The sequence below is a fragment of the Dama dama genome, chromosome 14 (genome assembly GCF_033118175.1).
Source record: "Dama dama isolate Ldn47 chromosome 14, ASM3311817v1, whole genome shotgun sequence".
Lineage (NCBI taxonomy): Eukaryota > Metazoa > Chordata > Mammalia > Artiodactyla > Cervidae > Dama > Dama dama.
The window spans coordinates 56,614,775-56,629,465 of NC_083694.1; positions in this window are offsets into that span (position 1 = coordinate 56,614,775).

Sequence of the window (14,691 nt, forward strand, 5' to 3'; positions counted from 1 at the left end):
TAGACTGTAACCTTGTATGGCATTTTTTAGAAGAGGACATTGGCCCTAAATATGTCCACATGCAACCCCCCAAGGTGAAAAGTGGATATGAAGGACATATGTATAGGAAACCTCAGAGCCCAGAGGAAACAAGTTTAGATTTGTGTGAAGGTATATACCAACACAGGCTTCCCTGGTAGCTCAGCTGGTAAAGAGTCTGCCTGCAATGCATGAGACCCTGGTTCAATTCCTGGATCAGGAAGATCCCCTGGAGAAGGGACAGGCTACCCACTCCAGTATTCACGGGCTTCCCTCATGGCTCAGACAGTAAAGCATCTGCCTCCAGTGCAGGAGGCAGTGCAGAGACCTGGGTTCAATCCCTGGGTTGGGAAGATCCCCCTGAGGAGAGCTTGGCAGCCCACTCCAGTATTCTTGCCTAGAGAATCCCCATGGGCAGAGGAGCCTGGTGGGCTACAGTCTGTGGGGTCGCAAAGAGTCGGACACAACTGAGTGACTAAGCATACACACACACACACACACACACACACACATATGCCAACGTCTCACAGATTATGAAATTTTATCATTTATTTATTTTTGATGGCACTGGGTCTTTGTTGCTGTGTGCAGGCTTTCTCTAGTTGCAGCAAGCAGGGGCTACTCTCTAGTTGTGGTGCACAGGCTTCTTACTGCAATGGCTTCTCTTGTTGCCAAGCATGAACTCTAGGGTGCATGGGCTTCAGTAGTTACAGCACATGAACCCAGTTTCTCTGCAGCATGTGGTATCTTCCAGGACCAGGGATTTAACCCATGTCCCCTGTGCTGGCAGGTGGACTTTCAACCTCTGTACCACCAGGGAAACCCAAGAAATTTTTTTATTATGCAACTATAGTCAGAGAAATTTTAATCAGAAATCCTAACTTTCAAAAATCCTACTAGACTATTTCTATGAATGTACATTAAAAAAAAATGCACTCAATGACAGAAACTATTCAAAGATTCAGAAATAAAACTCAAGACAGTTTGGGACTAGAAGTTGCCATTGAGGCCTTGGCTATAGTGAATGTGATTATTCCCCAGGGGAAGGGATTGGTGAGGTCACAACTGTTGTCCCTCAAGATCATTTGCATAAAAACTTCAGATGCGTGAAACAGTAAAAATCTCCTGGACTAAGATTTCTAACACTGAAAATGGAGTATTTATAAAAGAAAATCACTGACTACTGAGGAGTAACACAGTTTCTTTGTGATGTTGGTTTCTCAATCTACACGTGTGCTGAAATATCACAGAACTACACACACACACACACACACACACACACACAGAGGGTGCATGTAAAAACTAGTGAAATCCAAGTAAGGTAATATGAGTTTATAATATACCAATGTAATTCCCTGGTTTTGACCTGTGCCGTGATTATGCAAGGGTAAAAGGTGCGTGGGAACTCTATGTACTATAGTACTTTTGAAATTTCTTGTACTGATATCTTAAACTATTTCAAAATTAAAATTTATTTAAGAGAGAAAGAAAGAGAGAGACAGGAAGGAAGGAGAAAGGAAACAATGGATCCTTTTCTTCTATAGTCAGTATGGATTGGAGGTAGGGGAGAGATGGGGGACAGTCAGGTACCTCCTGATTTTTAGCAAAGATCCCTTCTGAAAAAGAAATTATGCAAAATGAATACAATAAACTCACCCTAAACTGGAATCTGTATATGGAAGATTAGATAGACAGATTGACCTAGATAGATAGGTCACCATTTCCTTCTCCAGAGGATCCTCCTGACCCAGGGATCGAATCTGGGTCTCCTGCATTGTAGGCAGACACTTTACTGTCTGAGCTACCAGGGAACTTCCCAATAGATTGACAGACATAGATATTTCATATGAATAGAATGACAAGATATAATGTAAGAAAATGACCATGTCTGCATATGGGGGTCTAACTGTTTGTGCTGTACCTTTATTTAGCAAGAGCGATCACAGAAGGAGGTTAGCCTTTACTGTGTCCAAAAGCAGAGAGTACAAACATCAGGAACTGTCTACAGGAGAGGGTCTGGACTGACTGTTCCATCATCCTTGGCAGGGGTACTTCTACAACGGAAACGGATGCATCAGACTATGATAGTTTGGCGACAAGAGCTATTAAGAAAATTCTCTAATTCCCTTTGCTATGATTCCATTCTCAGTTTTAATTGTACTTTGGCTTTTCATGTAGCTTTTGTATAGCAAGATAATGAGCTGATTGGCCAATACAAGGATTTTAGTCTACTTGACATTATTTCTTCTTCATAAATTAATAATTTAGCATTCTGTTTCATATATCAATATCTTGTGGGTTTGATAAATATGAGTGAGCAACTAGAGCATGAGTTCTTAACCTAGAAACCAGGGATGGAATTCAAGGGATCCATTAAGCCCTAAGATTGTATGCAAAACATGTCTATATGTGCAGTGTGCATTTATCAAGGAGTGGGGTTGATAGCTTTCACTAGATTCTCATAGAGAGTTTCCAACCTGGATACACTGGCAAAATAGAATTACATGGCTTATGAAACATATCTTCATGGAACATATTGGGAATATATTCACATGCTATAATTCTTTTAGGACCACTTCACGGGATTCAATTGCTCAAATTCACCTCTAAGATTTTAACAGCTTGTTTGCTAATAACCTCTGAAGGGCTTAATTTTTAGTTGAAATTTTGCCTTATTTTATTAATAGATGGTCAAGTGTGAGAATTAATGGCAATCACTACTATTAACAGCTAATGTTTACAATACAACAGCTCTGTACCAGGCAATGTGCTAACTTTGTGTATGGAATCTTACTATGGGCTTTACAATAGTCCTGAGGAGTGGGTATTAGGACTTCTGTTTAATATCTGAGGAAACCGAGCTAGAGAAGTTAAAGAACTTACCAAGGTTATATAGCTGTCAGTGGAGAGCCGAGTGGACGCCCATATGTGACTGGCCTTTCCCTCAGCCACAAGGCTCAATATCTTGATTCTCAAGCTCTACTTGGAAGCACTTTCTCGTCAAAGCTTTATTTCTACCTCAAATTCTCCCACCCTTCGTAGAAGCCCTCTGGTTCTTAAACTGACTGTAAATCACCCCACTAGAACCATTAGAGTAGTGTCAACCGTGAGGTCAGCAAGCTATTTTCTGTGAAGGACCAGACAGTATTCATAACTATTTTAGGCTTCGTGGCCCATATGGTCTCTGTCACAACAACTCAGCTCTGCTGCCCTCTGTGGCGCAAAAGCAGCCACGGATAAGACGTAAGTGAGTGAGTATGGCTGTGTTCCAATAAAATCTGATTTCTGGATGTGGAATTTCTAATTTCACATAATTTTCATATGTCACAAAATAGTACTCTTATTTTAATCTTTTCCCCACCATTTAAAATTGTGAAAACCATTCCTAGCTCACGCTCTGTACAAAAACAGGAGGCAGACTGAATTTGATCAATGGGCCAAAATTTGCCAATGTTGCTCGGAAATCATCTTATGTGCTCCTGCTCTCCACAACTACACAGAAAACCACTGAGCCTAAAATTGTACCTTAACCTTTTCTTAGTCTCTACAGAATCTATATGCAGGGTTAGACATATAAGTAAGGGCTCAAATATACTTGAGAAACAGCACTGATGCTTCCTACCCTCAGAGCCATAACCAAGAAGAAATAACAAGTCCATCTCAAAATAGACGGCGTCTTTATTGTCTTCACCCTCTCTCCTCCCTAACAAAATTCTGGCTCTCTCAAATATCACAGTGAGTTTTTGGTTCTGAGTGCTGATAAGAAATACCCACGTGCTTGGCTAGCTTGAAGGTCAGATGGCATCTGGGCCTGAAGCCAATGAATACAGCTGGTGAAAATTCAAGCTGTCACACACTTGTTGCTAGCCCTGGTTTTCTAGTTCCTTCATCGTGAATTATTAGATTATTTATAATAATGAATCGCCGCATGAGCAATCATTTTTAAAACTGTAATCCCCAACCAGGAAAGATGTCATGACTTGATGGGCTAAATTTAGGACCATGAGAACCATGCTCTAGGTCTGGCAGCCATGCATCTTCTCTGGGCCTTCATTTCCTCCTCTGTAAACAAAGGGTAATAGCTCTGCCCTCCTCCTATGTGAGGTTGGGCTGATTGGGCTACAGATATAGTAGCAATGGTGTGTAAGCTTCTCCATATAATTTGGCTCAATCATATTAAGCCGTGCTGGTATATGATATTATAAGACCGAGAAATATGCTGTGCTGTTATGTGTAAGAATGAAACTGTTTGGTTTTTTAATTTGCTTTAAGGCCATATCAACAAACTTTAAGATCAAGCTGATATTTACTACTAAGTACACATTTAAAAATTATATAACATATGCCAATGAGCTTTTTTTTTTTTTTTTTTTTTCGCTTTACCACTTCAGTGTGAAATTGCTGAAACCAGAAACTGCAATTACCACAGTCTTTCTGGTCAGATGTCACCCTGCTGAATAGCATGTGAAAGCAGGAGATTCATATTATTCTTTGTTAAGCCAAGCCCGTGACCCGGTTTTCAGGATAGAATCTTGCAAACACCGCCAGGCACCAAGTAACTTTCTAGGTGCTTGAGGAGCCAGCTGTTCTGCTAGGTGTGGATGTTATTCTGATTTATTTCTAAAAGTTTGCTTGTTTGTTTTTTTTTCTAAACCGCTTTGCACTGGAGTTAGTTTTCACCCACTTTACAGATGCCTTAAAATAATCTGGTGTTGAAAACTCTTCCAACAGCTGTCAGCTTGCCCGTGAGGTGAGGAAGCTGCTCCCTCAAGGGTGAAACAGCACTTGGTTCAAACAAATGTTTAAAACCAGTAAAGACAGCGGACAAAGGAACGCTTTAGCACTTCCGCATTAACCATAGCAAGGAGGGACTTTCTCCAGTCAGAAGCCCCTCAGTGTTCAGCAGCAGATTGATGATTTACTGCTCCTAAGAAGACAGCAATCTCAGACATGGTACAGAGTAAGAGGTGGAACAGAAATCAACGCACAAAAGATATTCTTTCAAACCTCAGACCACAATTACCATGGAGAAGGGGAGGAGGAGTTCAGCTTTGCAACTGGAGCCTCAATGATATATGTAGAAAGCAGCTGCCTTCTGTTCCCTGATACTGCCTCATTCCATTGTGGGGCAAGTAATGCCTGGGTACACAGAATTTGTGACATTTGTGGGGTGCTTATGGTGCCTGGATGAAGAATGCTTATAGGGTTACTAATTATTATTATAATAATACTATGGCAAGAAGCTCTGCTGGCCTTCAGCAGACAGCAGCTTATATAATACTCTGCTTTGATGTGAGAAGCTTGCAAGCATCAGTGGTTAACATAATTTTGGCTGGCTCTTACAAATCAGCTGTGGTCATTATGGTGCCTCCCCTAACATAACCCTAAGAAGTAGTTCACATATTTCTATGTGGGTTAGTCACTGAATCATGAATCGAGAATTTAACCACTGGTGTGGCAGATCTTGTTGCTATTACTGACATGCTGGTTCTTCTCTCTCCACCTTCTCCAATAGTCTCAGGGTAGAAAAGAAAACTATTGTTGTTGTTTAGTCACTAAGTTGTGTCCAACTCTTTTGCAACCTCACAGACTGTAGACCACCAGGCTCCTCTGTCCATGGGATTTCCCAGGCAAGAATGCTGGAGTTGGTTGCCATTTCCTTCTCCAGGCAGTCTTCCAGACCCAGGGATCGAACCCGTGTCTCCTGTGTTGGCAGACGGATTTTTTACCACTGAGCCACCAGGGAAGCCCCAGAAAAGAAAATATTTCCCCTAAAATTTGGATTTACACTACCTAAAATTGAAAAGCTTATGACATGTTTTCACTGAATAAAGAAAAACTTTTAATTAGCCTAGGAGTAAAAATGGAAAGAAGAGGAAGAAACACTGTTTTGAGAAGTCTCAGGTTAATTTGATTACTCTAGCAATTCCTGATTCCCCAGCATGGCCAGACATTAGAGATACAAAGATACAATGCCGTCAAGGAGACTCAGTCTGGGGGAGATGGATAGATAAATTGACAAGCGCCATAAATGGCACATGTGCAATGATGCATGTACTAAGAACGATAGAAGCACAACAGAGAAAAGGACTTTTTGATCTGGAATGGAGCAAGTCAGTCAAACAAGGCAAAGAAATGAGTAGGAGATAATCTGGAAAAATGGATGCAGTGAATCTTCCCAGCTCATAAACTGCCCACCTTCCAGGAAGGAGCAGCAGTAGGTGCAAGAGTGTGGAGGTGAAAAACAGACCAGCCTGCATGATGATAAAAAAGAAAACAGAGTTCTCAGAAATGCCTAAATCCTGTGACTCTATGCTGAGCAGGAGACCCGTCCCGTCCCAATCCTGTCCAGGGCTCTTCACCCAGAAACTCTGGGAAGTCTTCAGGCTCCTTTGAATTGCTGTAGCAGCTGATTCTTTGTGCTATTTATCCTGCACTCCCACCCCAACCTTTCAGGGTACCCTTTATCCCCTTTGGTGAGCAACCTGAGGGAAGGGACTCAGTAGGGGGGTGTCCTGCATTAAGCTTCACTGTTATTCCAAATGTTTGGTTTTTTTTTCTTTTTAGTGCTCCCTGGAGAAGGGAATGGCCACCCACTCCAGTATTCTGGCCTGGAGAATTCTGTGGACTGTGTAGTCCAGAGCATTGCAAAGAGTTGGACACAACTGAGAGACTTTCACTTTCACTTTATCTACTTCAGGCTTTCACCATAGGTTTAGGGAGCACACTCCTTTTGTTTAAACATCATTTTATTTTTTGACCATGCCATACAGTGTGTGAGATCTTAGTTTCCCAGCTAGGGAATCAAATCCTTGCCCACTGCTCTGGAAGCTTGGAGTCTTAATTAACCACTGGACTGCCAAGGAAGGTCCATTGTTATTGCATTCGAATTGACCTGCTCAGTTTGGTTCACTATGGTCTATGTACATAATGACTAGCAGTAGGCATTTTTTTCTGTTTTTATATTTTTATTTTGAAATTTAAAAATTTATAGAAAAGTAGTAAAAGTAGCTCTTGAAACTCCCCTATACCTTTCACTCAGTTTACCTATTGTTACCATTTTGCCATATCTGCCTTATTCTTTATACACACATACATTAAAATTTTTTCCTGAACCATCTGAGAAAAAAGTTGCAGACATCATGCCCCTTATGTCTTGATCCTTCAATGCGTATTCATGTATTTCCTGCAAACAGGGACATGCTCTTACACAACATAACCATCAAGATCAGAAAATTAACATTGATCCAACATTACCATCTAATTCAGAGATTCCATTCAAATTTCATTTGTTGTGAAACAGAAAACAATCTTATGATTATTAAAGGGGAAAAGTGGGGGGGAGGGATAAATTAGGAGTTTGGGATTAACATATACACACTAATATATCTAAAATAGATAGCCAACAAGGACCCATACCACAGGAACCCATACTCAATATTTTGTATATACCTATCAGGGAAAAGAATCTGAAAAAAGAAAGAAAGAAAGAAAAGCTGAATCACCTTGTTGTACAGCTGAAACTAACACAGCATTGTACATCAGTATACTTCAATTTTAAAAAATTTTCACTTGTTGACCAGGTGATAGGTCTAGGTCTTTTATAGTTATCATTTCTCTTCAATTTCCTTCATTTTGGAAAAGTTCCTCCATTTTTCCTTCTTTTCATGACATTTCTTGAGGCACATTGTTATTTTACAGAATATCCTGCAGTTTGGGTTTGTCTGGTATTTCCTTGTGATTTATGCATTTGCAGCAAGAATCTCTAAGTAATGCCTTGCTCTTCTTATTGCATCGTATCAGGAGGCACATGACGTTAATTTGTCCCATTACTAATTTTTCTTGTTACATTTGGTGGAGATGATGTTTTATAGGATTCTCTGCTGAGTCATTCCTAAGTGTTTTGTGAAGAAAATGTCTTTCAACTTCTACGGTAAGATAGGACTTTGTTTATCTTCCATTTATCCCCTTAATTTTTATCATTGTAGATTCATGGATTCCTATTTTATTCAAGTGGGTAAGATCAGTAACTGTCATTTACTAGGATACTCAAATCGCGCCAGACTTGGTCAGTGGGAGCTCACTGAAGGCAAGCCTTGTGTCCTTTTGTTATGTCCCCATCATTCTTTGAGCATCGCCTTAGTTTGTAGAACAAGATGTTCCTGTCTCACCTTTTATTTCCCCTACCCAAGCCCTAGAATCAACTGTTTCTGCAAGAAACCTAGGTCCATTAAATGAAGAATAGCATGTAGAAGCCAGATTCTGCAAGCGAGCTATGCTTATTCCTACTGGAATATCTTTGCTTCTGGCCCTCTCAGCAGATAGAACTAGGAAATATAAGTATATATCTATTGACATATGTGTATGTGTGTACATGCATGATATATGTGAATACACACACATAAACATCTATACTCACTTATACCTAATTATATATCCATGTCTTCCTAAAAGTTATGAGTTCACCTTGATTCCTCCACTCCCAATTTAACACCACAGTATTTATTCCAGCCTTTCCCTTTTCCGAATTTATAATTCCCTTTGGACAGCAAGTAATTCTCAATGCATTTACATAATTATGCAGTCCTCCCTGTGCGGCGAGCTTCCCCGGTGGTTCAGTGGTAAAGAATCAGTCTGCGAATGCAGGAGACGTGGGTTCAATCCCTGACCCAGGAAAATCCCCTGGAGAAGGAAATGGCAACTCACGCGTCTTCTTGCCTGGGAAATCCCATGGACAGAGGAGCTTGGCCGGCCACAGTCCATGGGGTCGCAAAAGAGTAGGACACAACTCAGCGACTGAACAACAGCAGCAACCTGTATGTCACCAGTCCCCCAGCCACACTGGCCTGAAGTTTGTCCCCTAACTGTGGGCCCCCAGAGCAGGCAAATCTCTTCCCCGCCATGGGGTGAGTTGTAATCAACAATGACTTGCATGATCAGAATGAACCGTCTTTAAGTGAATTCTGACCACTTCTGCCACTGCCTAGACTGAGACTCAGTGGAGAAGAATCACAAGGGTTTACTTTTCCTTGTGTTGCTTAGCAGAGTGAATGTTATTTTCTTCTTTGCCATGGCAGTGGCCACTTTCAATGTGGAATTTTTTTTTTTCTTGTTTGCTCCTCTCTCCTGCTGTCATTACTCACTAATGAGTAATACTCAGTAAAAGGATTAACTGAATCCATTCAAAGATGTGTAGCTCGCTCCAAGCTTCTCCCAGGAAGAGTGCATTATAAATATGATATAGCTGTAAAAAAACTAGAGCTGGAGACCAGAGGTCAGGTGATGCCTCCCCAAAGCTGCCAGATGGCTAGTTCTTCTAGTACATTCTCAGAGACATAACCTCACATCCTAGGATACACATCTTTAAGCCATCTTCATCTCCCGCCTCTCCTCCCCCCACCCCCATGACAAATTGTAACCTTGGAGGCAGTGAGTTTGCTGCTGCTGAGGCTGCTATGTCAGTTTCTCCTTGATCCGTTTACTGCGGCGGCAGTGACTGTCCCCAACAATGTCCTTACTGTTCTCCACGGCAGGGGAAATCCTTTTCCACGATCTAAATCATCCCGACGCATTAAATGTTGTTTCCTTACAGAATCAGATCGTTATATTGCATCACATGTACCAAATGAAGTTAAAAATGTCATTTCTAAACTTACTCTCAACGCTCTCACAATTTATATTGTTAGAGAAAAGGGATAATAAGGGGACCCACAGTCTTTCAGTTCAGAACTGACTCTGTTTTAGACGAGCAAGGAGAGCTGCCTGGCAACACAATGCATCCCTGTGCATAAACTATGTTTACAGCCAAGGCTGGAGTAAAGGAACAGATGGCAAGAAAATCGGATTTAAGGAAGGGACAGATGCGCCTGCGTCGGGGAGCTCGGTAACTCTCTTGGCTTCTGGTTTGCATGCAAGGATGAAGTCTAGCTACCCACGGCAGTCACGCCCTAGCTCGATGCTGCCTTTGACTGTTTGCATCTTGTCTCTGAGAATGGTTAATACAGCCCATTACCAGCGTTTATCTCATCCCTCCCACGGGGAATGTGTTTTCCCAGGGCTTTGTATGTTCCCTGTCCTTTTATGGAAAGTAGTTTCTTCATCATCCATGTGATTGTATATGTAAAATTTCAAGAATATTTAAGCTGCTAACCCCGCTAGTCTATAGAAGCTGGGATTATATTTCTATGATCTTAGAAATATTTCCAATGAGCACATATAACAAGGGAAAATGAGCGTAAACATTTATGTCTAATACATTAACAAGCACACTCCCGCCCCCCACTCCGCCCCCACCCCACCCCCACCCCACCCCGCCCCCACCCCTCCCCAGCCATGCTTCTCTTCATCATCTCTTTTTGGTACTTTTCTCTGTGAAGGCAAAGCGATTTTAAGATGCTAAATTCCGCGGTATATAAAATAGCTATTATAAATGTTATATTAAAGCTGCCTAGGCCTACTTCCCCCTCCCTCCCAAAGGAAATTGTAAGTTATACTCCAGTTAAGACTTACATTTGCTGCTTTTAGGAAGGTAATGGGGAAGAACATATGCATTCTGTCCCAGTGATCTATGGCTGGGTTTAAATACATTTGTGTTATTTAACCTAATTCTATCTCAGTGATGTATGGTTGGATTTAACAGCCCAATTGTTCAATGCCGGGATCAAGTTATAAACATTTTTATTCCAGAATGACCCCTTCTATGTTTATAGCAATCCTAGGACCTTCACAGCCACCCTACAAGTCACCTTCCTAAGGAAACATGCACCATAACAAGAAGCCCACACCCATGCCTGCATGTTGGCAATTTGTCACTTCTCAGCAGCATCAAGTTCTGTAAAAGTCACTCTTTTAGATTCATCCTGAGAGAAAGATGGAACTACTTAATTAAAAATGCTATATATTATAGAGGGAGTTTCTCACAAAATAGCTGCAAGTCAAAAAAAAAAAAAAAAAACCAAAGTATCTTGGAACTCCTCTGGGTGTCCAGTGGTTGATAATCCATTTTGCAATGCAGGGGACACAGGTTCCATCCCTGGTCGGGGAACTAAGATCCCACATGCCACAACTAGAGAGCCCACAAAGAAAGATTCTGCAGACGCAAACTAAGACTCAAGGCAGCCAAATAGTTAGATAAATTAATTAAATATTTTTAAAACATCAAAGAGTCTTACAGGATCGCCTGCAGAGCAGCGGCGCACGTGGTTTCAGTGCTGTCATCAGAACTGGCCCGACTCAGCTCTCGCCTCGTGCTATGTGCAAGGCCAGCTGCAGTTCACGGGCACGAGGCCCCACGGGTTCCCCTGACACACAAGCTCCCCAGGTGTGCCTCCCCAGCACCTCAGCGCCTAGCACACCTACAGCTGCTCTCTGTTACTTCTAGTCGGCCCTGAGACCTGGTGTGACCCCTTCCCCAGTTTGTGGAGAGGCGACGTTGGGATCGGAGGCCTGTGGCTTGCTGGCACCCCCAGTCTCTCACAGAGCACAGGTGCTGGCCTGTGTTGATGTGACTTCCTCACCCCTTGGGACATGGAGGGGGTGCCCCGAGCCTGGTAAAATGGAAGCCTGGCTGAGGCTGCCTTGGAGACAATTTTCCACTTGTGCTTTAAGTGAGCCATGTCCTTTTACTTCACATACCATCTGCGTCTGCCACTGCCTCTGATTCTCTGGCTCCAGTGCACGACAGTAGCCAAGCCAAGGGAAAAACCACTACCAAGAAATCCGGGAAAGAATCCGTTATGGACACCTATTCACAACCACCAGCCAGGAGGCAATTTGTTATGCCTTTTTTGGGCACCCTTGTCTGTGGCTAACACAAATGTACCCTCTCCTCAGCTCTATGGGACTCAAACTTTTGTTAGTGTGGGATAAACCTTGAGGACATAGGATAGACCTCGAGGGCATGAACCTCAGTAAAATAAGTCAGACAGACAAAGGCAAGTCATATGATCTCACTGACATGTGAAATCTGGAAACAAATAAACAAAACCTGAACTTAAAGATTCAGAGGACAAGGACTTCCCTGGTGGTCCAGTGACTAAGACCCCACGCTCCCAATGCCGGTGGCCCAGGTTTGATGCCTGTTCGGGCAACCAGATCCCACTTGCTTCAACTAAAAGATCCTGCATACAGCACCTAAGGGGGGCTTCCCCGCTGGCTCAGCGGTAAAGAATCCGCCTGCAATGCAGGAGACCGGGGTTCGATCCCTGGGTTGGGAAGATACCCTAGAGAAAGGTTAGGCTACCCACTCCAGTATTCTTGCCTGGAGATTCTATGGGTGGAGAAGACTGGCGGACTGCAGTCCATGGGGTTACAAACAGTTGGACACGACTGAGCAACTAAAGAACAGCAACTGCAACTGAAGATCCCATGTGCTGCAACTAAGACACAGTACAGCTAAATAAATAGATAAACAGAGTAAACAAAGACTTTTTAAAAATTCAGAGAACAGATTGGTGGTTGTGGCGTGGAGAATAGGTGAACTGGGTGAAGGAGGTCCAAAGGGATTGACTTCTGTCACCTCAGTCATTGAGGTTTACTGGGTCCAAGTTGGGCATAGGAGCAACAGGCTCCACATGCAAAGCTGATGACAATGGATTTTGAGAAAAAGTCCCTAAATAGTCTTTTGTCTTTTTCTCTCTTCACCTTACACAATCCCCCTTTCCACTCACTTCAATTGTCCTAGAGCTTTAATTATGACCTATAAACTCCAAGTCTGTGTATCTATATCCCCAAGCCCTCTCTTGAATACTAGGTTTAGGTTTCCATTGGCCAGCAAATATTTCTCCCTTTATATGCTCTACATACTTTTGAAACATGTTCAAAGTATAATAATGGAAAGTTATTTCATCCTAGAACATTTGAAAATAAAGGTTATTCTGTGAGGCCCACTTAGGTCAAGCAAAAGGCTAGTTTGACTGAAATGTGGAATCTACTCAGGGTTAAGAAAAATTTTGTTTAAATTTCTTACAAAATTTAAAAAAGAATTTGCTGCTAGTGGCTGAACAATCTGTAACACCAAGACCAGAAAGCAGTTAGATTCCACAGTCTACACATTTAGGACAAGTGTCATCACTTCTGCTGAAGATATGGACAAATATTCAAATATTTCATCGTCATTTAGTGGATGTTTGCTTTGCTTCGCCAAGACAAAGATGGCTCTGTGAAGGCTGTATTTGATAACTGTGGGTGCTCACTACCTGTTGATTTTATTCTGTATGTATGTATGTATGTATGTACGTATGTATGTGTTAGTCGCTCGGTCGTGTCCGACTCTTTGCAACCCCACAAACTGTAGCCCACCAGGCTTCTCTGTCCATGAAATTCTCCAAGCAAGAATACTGGAGTGGATTGCCATTCCCTTCTCCAGAGGGTCTTCCCAACCCAGGGATCAAACCCTGGTCGATTTTATTCTCTACTGCTTCTCGAACAATAGTGAAAATTCCAACTTGAGAATTTGAGTTATTATACTCACCCAAGGATTCAAATCTACAGTCATAAGAAGGCTCCTGTTCCAAGGAGCAGAAACCCACTTGGTTCAATTTTTTAAATATTTATGTATTTGGCTGTGCCTGAACTTATTTGTGACTCATGGGGTCCTCAGTCTTCATCACAGCATACCACGAAAACTCTTAGTTGTGGCATGTGGAATCTAGTTCCCTGACCAGGGAAAGAACCCTGGCCCCCTGCACTGGGAGCTCAGAGCATTAGCCACTGGACCACCAGAGGTCCAACACTTCTAAGTTTATTGTAAGGTTACAGTTGTTGTTCGACACTAAGCCATGTCCAACTCTTTGTGACCCCAAGGACTGCAGCAGGCCAGGCTTCCCTGTCCTTCACTATCTTCCAGAGTTTGCTCAAATTCATGTCCATTAAGTGGGTGATACTACTGAACCCTCTCATCTTGTCGCTCCCTTCTCCTTTGCCTTCAATCTTACCCAGCATCAGGGTCTTTTCCAATAAGTTGGCTCTTCGCATCAGATGGCCAAAGTATTGGAGCTTCAGCATCAGTCCTTCCAATGAATATTCAGGGCTTATTCCCTTTAGGATTGATTGGTTTGATCTCCTTGTAGTCCAAGGGACTCTCAAGAGTCTTCTCCAGCACCATAGTTCAAAAGCATCAATTCTTCAGCACTCATTCTTCTTTATGGTCCAACTCTCACATCCATACATGATTACTGGAAAACCCATACCTTTGACTGTATGGACCTTTGTTGGCAAGGTGATGTCTCTGCTTTTTAATGCACTGTCTAGGTATGTCATAGCTTTTCTTCCAAGAGCAAGTGTCTTTTAATTTTGTGGCTGCAGTCACCATCCACAGTGATTTTGGAGCCCAAGAAAATAAAATCTGTCACCATTTCCACTTTTTCACCATCTATTTGCCTTGAAGGGTTGGGACCAGATGCCATGATCTTAGTTTTTTCAATGTTAAGTTTTAAGCCAGCTTTTTCACTCTCCTCTTTCACCCTCATCAAGAGGCTCTTTAGTTCCACTAGAGTGGTATTATCTGCATTTTGCCACTAGAGTGGTATTATCTGCATGTATGAGGTTGTTGCCATTTCTCCCTGCAGTCTTGATTCCAGCTTGTGTTTCCTCCAGCCCAGCATTTCACATGATGTACTCTGCATGTAAGTTAAATAAGCAGGATGACAATGTACAGCCTGGACGTACTCCTTT